This window comes from Vulpes vulpes, chromosome 12 (genome assembly GCF_048418805.1).
Source record: "Vulpes vulpes isolate BD-2025 chromosome 12, VulVul3, whole genome shotgun sequence".
Lineage (NCBI taxonomy): Eukaryota > Metazoa > Chordata > Mammalia > Carnivora > Canidae > Vulpes > Vulpes vulpes.
The window spans coordinates 75,177,079-75,184,038 of record NC_132791.1 but is presented as its reverse complement, the minus strand read 5'-3'; the positions used below and the strand labels follow the sequence as shown (position 1 = coordinate 75,184,038).

Genomic DNA, 6,960 nt, shown 5'->3' with positions numbered 1-6,960 from the left:
TCATAAATGTGTATTTCCCTTGTATTTCCTTCTAATTGGCTATTGCCTGTCATGGTGGTTTAACAATGTATACAAAATATTTAATACTCCTCCCTTCAAGAAGAAGAAGCTAATTTCCCTTCCCTTGAACATAGACTGGACTTAATGACTCTCTTCTGACGACTAGAATGAGGCAGAAGAATTGCACAATTTGAGAGACCTGGTCCTAAAAGATGGGGTAATTTATTATGCAACAAAAAACGTAACTAATACACTGGTATATATTTATTTAGATATATGTGTGTTTATATTTATATATATTTATTTCCTACTTAGTTCATACTTTGTACAAACTTTCTTTTATATGGATTTTAGCTGCTTCTATTTCTTGGTATAGCAAATTGTATTATCAGAATAAATGTAATCATTTTAAATATGATGCCTCTTTTTTTCTTATGTTGTTCCTATTGCTCCTGACTTTATCCAAAAAAATATTCTTTTTTTTTTTAAGATTTCATTTATTTATTCATGAAAGACACAGAGGAGAGAGAGAGGCAGAGACACAGGCAGAGGGAGAAGCAGGCTCTATGCAGGGAACCCAATGTGGGATTGGATCCCGGGACTCCAGGATCATATCCCAAGCCAAAGCCAGACACGTAACCTTAACCGCTGAGCCACCCGGGTGTCCCCAAATATGACTTCTTATGATGAACTTGTTCCTGCCTCAGGTTTGTACACCTCAAGCCTCATTTTCATGACCCCTGATTAGGCAAGAGCAACCTGAAGAACCATATCACCTCCTATCCTCTCCCAGCTTATGACTGGTATAAAATTGTCTTTGTCTTTCCCTATATTTGCTTCTAATTGGTTATTAGAAAGTGTTCTATCTCTTCCCTTTAATATTGGTGTATTACAAGGGATCCCTGAAAAAAATTGATTGTATAGGCAAGTAACAGAGAGTTCTACTCACTGTAATAAGAGGGGAGTGAAAACATTCTAGAACAGGATGACTACATGTCCTAAATGAAAAGGCCTCATATTCCTCTACTTCAGTCCCTCATGATTACTCTGGTTTGTTTGTTTTTTTTTTTTCTGGTCCTTCTCTACTCCAAATTGTGAAAATGATAAGAGTTACTTGATTTAACTTCTGACAATTGACCTATGGTGTAAAAGTGGGGATTTGTCAGCCAAAGATCCTAATGGGAAAGCAGGAACATCATTAAACAAATATTTGAATGCCTTCAATGGACCTGGACTCCTTCCAAAAAGGCACAGAAAGTCTTCTGTTTTCCCTCAGGACAGAGATTGGTTAGACATTCACTTTGTGTTTAGGGGTTTTCTGAACAGAGTATGTTGGTCATGGGTGTGTTCTGTCTTCTGATGAAAATGTTGAGTTTCTTGGTTTCCCCCAAAAATCTGTAACTGAAGACTTAATCCCACAGCCTTCCATTGAACAGTAACATTGCGCAAAGATTGGACACTGCCACAAAAACTCAGAGAAAATTTTTGAGGTGTAACAGGGCATACATGGAAAAGAACCTTCCATGTCAGGAATATACAACAGCCCACTTGGAGACCAGCCTGCTCCCACCACGGACCAGTGATGATTTACTGGGAACGTTGGACTGAGCCTAGGAGCACTGTACATGAGGGCACAGAAGCAAGTTAAAACCAGCCCATTTCCCCACCTCACACATGTCTGTTCCTCAGAGTCTAGCAGCCTGATGATGCAACTGAGAGACAAGTTCTGCCAGACAGACAAGCTCACAATCTACCGCTGGGATTTCTGTGAATGTGAACAAGAGTCTCTTAGGGGCAGAGGAAGGCAAAGAGGAGATAGCAATGACCTCACCTCAATTCTAAGAATTCTAAGCATTTCCTGAGATTTGTAAGGAAGTTCCAGAAGCATTGTGCTATCTGCCATTAGTCCAGAGTCCAAGATCATTATAGTTCATTACAGGGTTTTCCATGAATACCATTAATGCGTGCCTAATCTTCAAATCACCGTGAGCCCTTCTCAATTCTCGCTCAATGTACTGTCCCTTTCTTTTGTAGATACATAATTCATAATAATTTTTAAAGAAAATCTTAGAATCAGCCATTCCTAGAGAATAGCAGTCTTGGGAATCGCTGTGATTGTCAAATATTTTCATAAGACTGCATCTTGAATGTGTAGGTATCTTGAATTAGTCAGGTTCAAATCCAAGTTCCTCTCTGCTTCTGCAGGAAATAGAACAACCTACCAACAAGCAGAAGGACATTCTTTCCCTGCAGCTTGCTAAAAGGTACTTCCCCTTATGCAAGCAAAGACAGAGTATCCACTTTCCCAGACAGGATATCCAAACCCCTTGACCAGGGCAGGAAATACCCTTAACACTTCTGGATGTGAGAATTCTCAGGGAAAAAGCACAACTCCACCCCCTAGTGGGACTTGAACATTGGACCCTCGGATTAAGTCTGAGGATCTATCAACTGGGCTGCACAGGCACAGCATTGGGCCTGCTCTAACAGCCCTATAAAGGTAAGTGTGTCAGGCTATGGTTGACCTTGCTCTGCTTTCTTGGATAACATCTTGCAAGCCATCACTTGCACACACAACTCATACACTCAAAGCAGCTTGCAGACCCCACTCCCACCCTCACTGACCACTCCCAGCACAACCAGGTCTGGCCTGGAATAACTGGGCTTCCCTCAAAACTCCAAGCACAGGGTGCTTTCTGAAGGCTCAGTTTTGGAAAGGGCCTCCACAGTGCTCTCCAATCCCATGGTTTGGGTGAAAATGAATGGGTTCTTCTTGTGGGACAAAAGTTTTCGCCGCACTTCTCTTACAATGCACAAGACTTCAGTATTTCCTTGTACCTAGACGCAGAGCTGGACGCGTCCTTCCTCCCCATTTATCCAGATCCTCTTTCTGTTAAAAGCTCCACATTCATGTTCTCTTCTCTCCATTCTGCTGAGAGCCGGCAATGAGGCCCTCACGGGATACCCAGAGGCCAGCAAGGAGGAGGCGGTGGCCAGCCGCGGGGAAGGTCCAGGCCTGTCCTGGCAGCACCCCACCACGAGAGGAGCCGCATCACACCAGACGCCCCGATGGCGGATGGCGGGGCCTCGACAGGAACCCCTGAGCAGGTCAGGAAGAAAAGGTGGGAAACCAGCTTCCAGCTTCAAGTAATGAATATTCGTCCCCTAGTTAACAACTGTCGAAAAAAAGATGGAAAGCCCACCCCGGGGGTGCCTCTCCCTCCTCTCCCTCGCACCTGCTCTCTCCTCTCCAGAGCGCGCTTCTGCTTTATTAAAGTTTCCTGCTGGTGTCACTCGATGGCAGTGCTGTGAGCGTGTCCTCGGGTTCCCTCTTCCGAGACCAGAACCTTCCCCTACGTCTTGGGGTCGGGCTGGGTCAAATCCCCCGGGCCCCGGGCTCCTTAGCCCACCCCGCGGCGGCCCCAGTCGGCCTCCTCCGTCGCCCCTAGCACCTGTGCCTCGTCCCCCTCCTTCCCTAAGCCTCCTCCTACGAGAGGCCCTCCCAGCTACTCGGTCCAGGCTCCCAGGTTCTGGGTCCTCGGCTCTCCAGGTCTGGGTTCCCCGGACCCGCCACATTTTCAATCCGGGGAGTTTCTCAGTATCAATTTCTGGGCAGCCCTGCTTGCCTCCTACTCGAGGTGGCGGCAGGCGGACCGCGTGGCCGTGGGCGCTCCCGGGTCAGGCTGGAGCTGCGCTCGGGGCGCACGGCGCACCCCGGAGACTCCCCTCCGGAAAACTGTCTCCCTGCTCCCCCCCATTCCCGTCTGTCTACCCCGACCCTCCGCACCCCGGGGCGCTCCCTCGGGAGGACGTGCTCCGCCCCCCCCCCCCCCCCTGCCCGCCCGCGCCCTCCGCCGCGCGGGTGCTGGGGTTTGGCGCGCTCAACGCCGCTCCGCCGGGTGCTGTGAGTTCTCACCGCCGTCACCTCCTCCGGCCTTTTAGGGGACAGCGGGAATTTGGAGACACAAGGCAACAGGAGCGTCTTGAGATTCGTCCGGCAGGAATGGAAGTGCTTTCCCGAGGGCTGGCTGACCACGGGACCGTGGAGCCCGCCGGGGGGGAGCACAGACCACACATCCCACGGTCCGAAATCAGTCTCCAGCCAGCTGCTCGTTTGTTTTCCAGAAATACAGAGCAACCCCCTTAACCCTCCTGTTCCCATGGTACCCCACCTTCAACAGCACTATACCGCCTTCTCTCTGATCGCTGCGGGAGATTCCGGGTCCTGGGTGCAAGCTCGCGGCAGGATTCCCGCAAGGACTGCCCCGGGGCGGCTGTTGTCTGCATCCCAGGAAGGTGCTTCCCAGGCGGCTCGCGTGCGTTCCCTCAGAGCTCGCAGCAGGGCATTGGGGCGGGCTCTGCCCCTTCTCACCTTCTCACCTTCTCACCTTCTCACCTTCTCACCTTCTCACCTAGCTGATTTTCTGCCTTCCCTTTCCATCTGGACTTAGATTTCCAGAGACAGCTTTGTGGGTGTTTTTTTTCTTTCTTTCTCTGTACCCATCCCCTGCATTTTCTGACAGGTATCTGGTGGTTAGGAGCGGCAGAGCTGCCGGGACCCTGCCGCGATGATGTGGGAACCCCACGGTGCCGGTGCCGCAGAGATTGACCAGACAGGGACCCACAGATCTGCAGGTCCAAGCCGCGGGCCCCAGGACCCCTGCGGCTGTGCAGGGCCCGGGTATGAACTGTTTCCTTTCCCTGAAATAAGTGCCCAACATGTGACCTCTCTCGGAGACCACAGTGGCAGAGTCCCAGTGCTCTTTCCCACTTCCTTTCTGGTTCTGCCCCACTGCCATACTTGAGGCCATATAGAGGCTTTACATTTAATCCAGTGCGATGATACAGAGTGAGAGGGAAAAGACACTCTGGTGCTCCTGGCAGGGAAAATATCAAGCGCAACCTTTAATTCTCTGCCAAGAGTTACCAGAAGGAAAATTCAAGAGAGCAGCTAATTCACCCAAAAGGAATTTAAAAGCAGTGTTTACCTGGCATCTGCCCTGAAATAAACCCTGCTTTCTAAAAGCAGGTCTCAGCTAGGAGACTCTAAAAGCCGCATCCTTGGACACCTGTGTTTAGGTGGTTATAGCACCTGCTTCATAAAAGGCATCCTGAGTTCCAGTGTATGTGGAGTTGTGACTGCCCCATTTTCCTGTGTGAGTAGTGAATCCCACCCTTTCTGGTCCTCCTGCCTTCGAGAAGGGAGATCTTTTGTTTGTACACACGAAGCAAGCCTTTCTCTGTCTTTTAAAACTTGGTTTTTACACATTTTCTACATCTTTCTTACACAAATTAACCTCGAAAGGAAATGAAAATAGAACTCATTTTGATACATCTACTCAATGTAGAATCATGTTTAGAAACAAAGTAGTCATATAATTTTTACTGGCCTCTTGTTTTAGGAAACAAGAAACTCATACATCTATCTATTCTTACCCTCTCCTCCTATCCCCACAACCACACACACGCGCGCGCACACACACACACACACACACACACACTCGTGCTGCCCCTTTGGGCTGCATCTTTCCCCAGGATCTTTGGCATGACATTAACTCACATAACCCACTTTATGACTTTTCTTAAAGTTCTAAAAACAAGTGTTAAAAATGATTACAGAAGACAACTAAGCTGATGCAAACTTTATTTAACACTTCTTGAAGTGGACAGTGTCCTTTCAGAGAACTTTAGAATGGGGTAGAAGGCAGGATAAAGACTAAAAAACATGGAAGTGACAAATAGATGGGAACAGCTGACCATTGGAGAACAGATGCTAAAAGAGAGCATACATTTCTTTTTCCCCTGAAGTTGCTCTTGTTTCCGTCCTGCCCTTTCTGAAGAGACCCAAGAAAACTCACTGAGAAGGTGGTGGTTAGAAAGGCCGGCTTCCTGCTTCCAAAGGAGGAGACTCTGATGGGTGTGGGCCCTTCCTTTGATCCTCTTCTCTTCTGCTGGTGTGAGCCCCAGGGGGAGAAATGCATGAACAATAAATAAAAGCAATCCAGGAGATTTCCTAACCCCAGAGAAAATGCAGAGTGGAGGTGCCGGGGATTGAACCCAGGGCCTTGTACATGCGAAGCACACGCTCTACCACTGAGCTACACCCCCTTCCTTCTCTCTGTTTCTCCTGCTTTGTGAAATACTCTATTTTCCCATTTTCAAACTATAAGAATTGGCCTGCAGAAAGTCTACTGGGTTAAGTTTCACTATGTTTGATATTACTAAACTGGACAGTATTCACAGTCTTCTCTGGGTAACTAGATTGTAATCTGAATGGTGCCTTCTCTTGTCCGAAGGCCTCCCCACCTGGGTCACCTGCTCCCGGGGCTGCTCACCAGCAGAGTGTTGGCTGAGGGCTACTTGCCTCTACCAGGGAAGTTCCAAGGACTTCTCCTGAAGCGCCTGCGGTGGTGAGGTTTGGGATGGAGCGTCCCCCAGGGCCTGGGCAGCTGTGGCCGCAGGTGAACCAGCGACTGAACAGCGCACCTGTTGGCGCAGCTGGCACACACTCAGCACAGGTTCTGTCTGGTTGGTTCCCCTCTCTTTCTTTCACTCTCTTGACCATTATGTCCACAAGGGGTTTTACAAACAACAGCTTCAAAACTATCTCCACTGTAAATTCAGTGATGCCCACCTCCCCCCCACACACACACACACACAACTGGAGGAATGACCAGGGGCGCAGGCAGGCCTAGGGCAGCAGAGCAAAGTTGGGGGACAAAGTGAGGCGCGCAAAGCCTGCTATAGACAGGGATGTTGGAGAGATGAAGTCAAAGAGCCCTGGAAAGCTCCAAGTGGTACCATCCATGGGCTGGAAAATTCAGGGGAAGTCCTGGACACCTCAAAGCAAGTAGGATTGGCTCACCTGTGAAAGACAGAGGAAAGGGCCATTTGCTCTGGAATGCTTGCTTTCAGCTCAGCTAGTGTCACCAACAATCTACTGACTGATGCCAAAAACAT

At 48.9% G+C, this 6,960-nt stretch overlaps 1 non-coding gene across 1 annotated transcript; it reads right to left on the bottom strand.

Moving 5' to 3' along the window:
* Window positions 1-6,036: 6,036 nt before the first annotated feature.
* TRNAA-CGC (transfer RNA alanine (anticodon CGC)) lies at window positions 6,037-6,108 on the bottom strand. Its single transcript has one exon. It is a non-coding gene; the product is annotated as a tRNA-Ala (tRNA).
* Window positions 6,109-6,960: the final 852 nt, after the last annotated feature.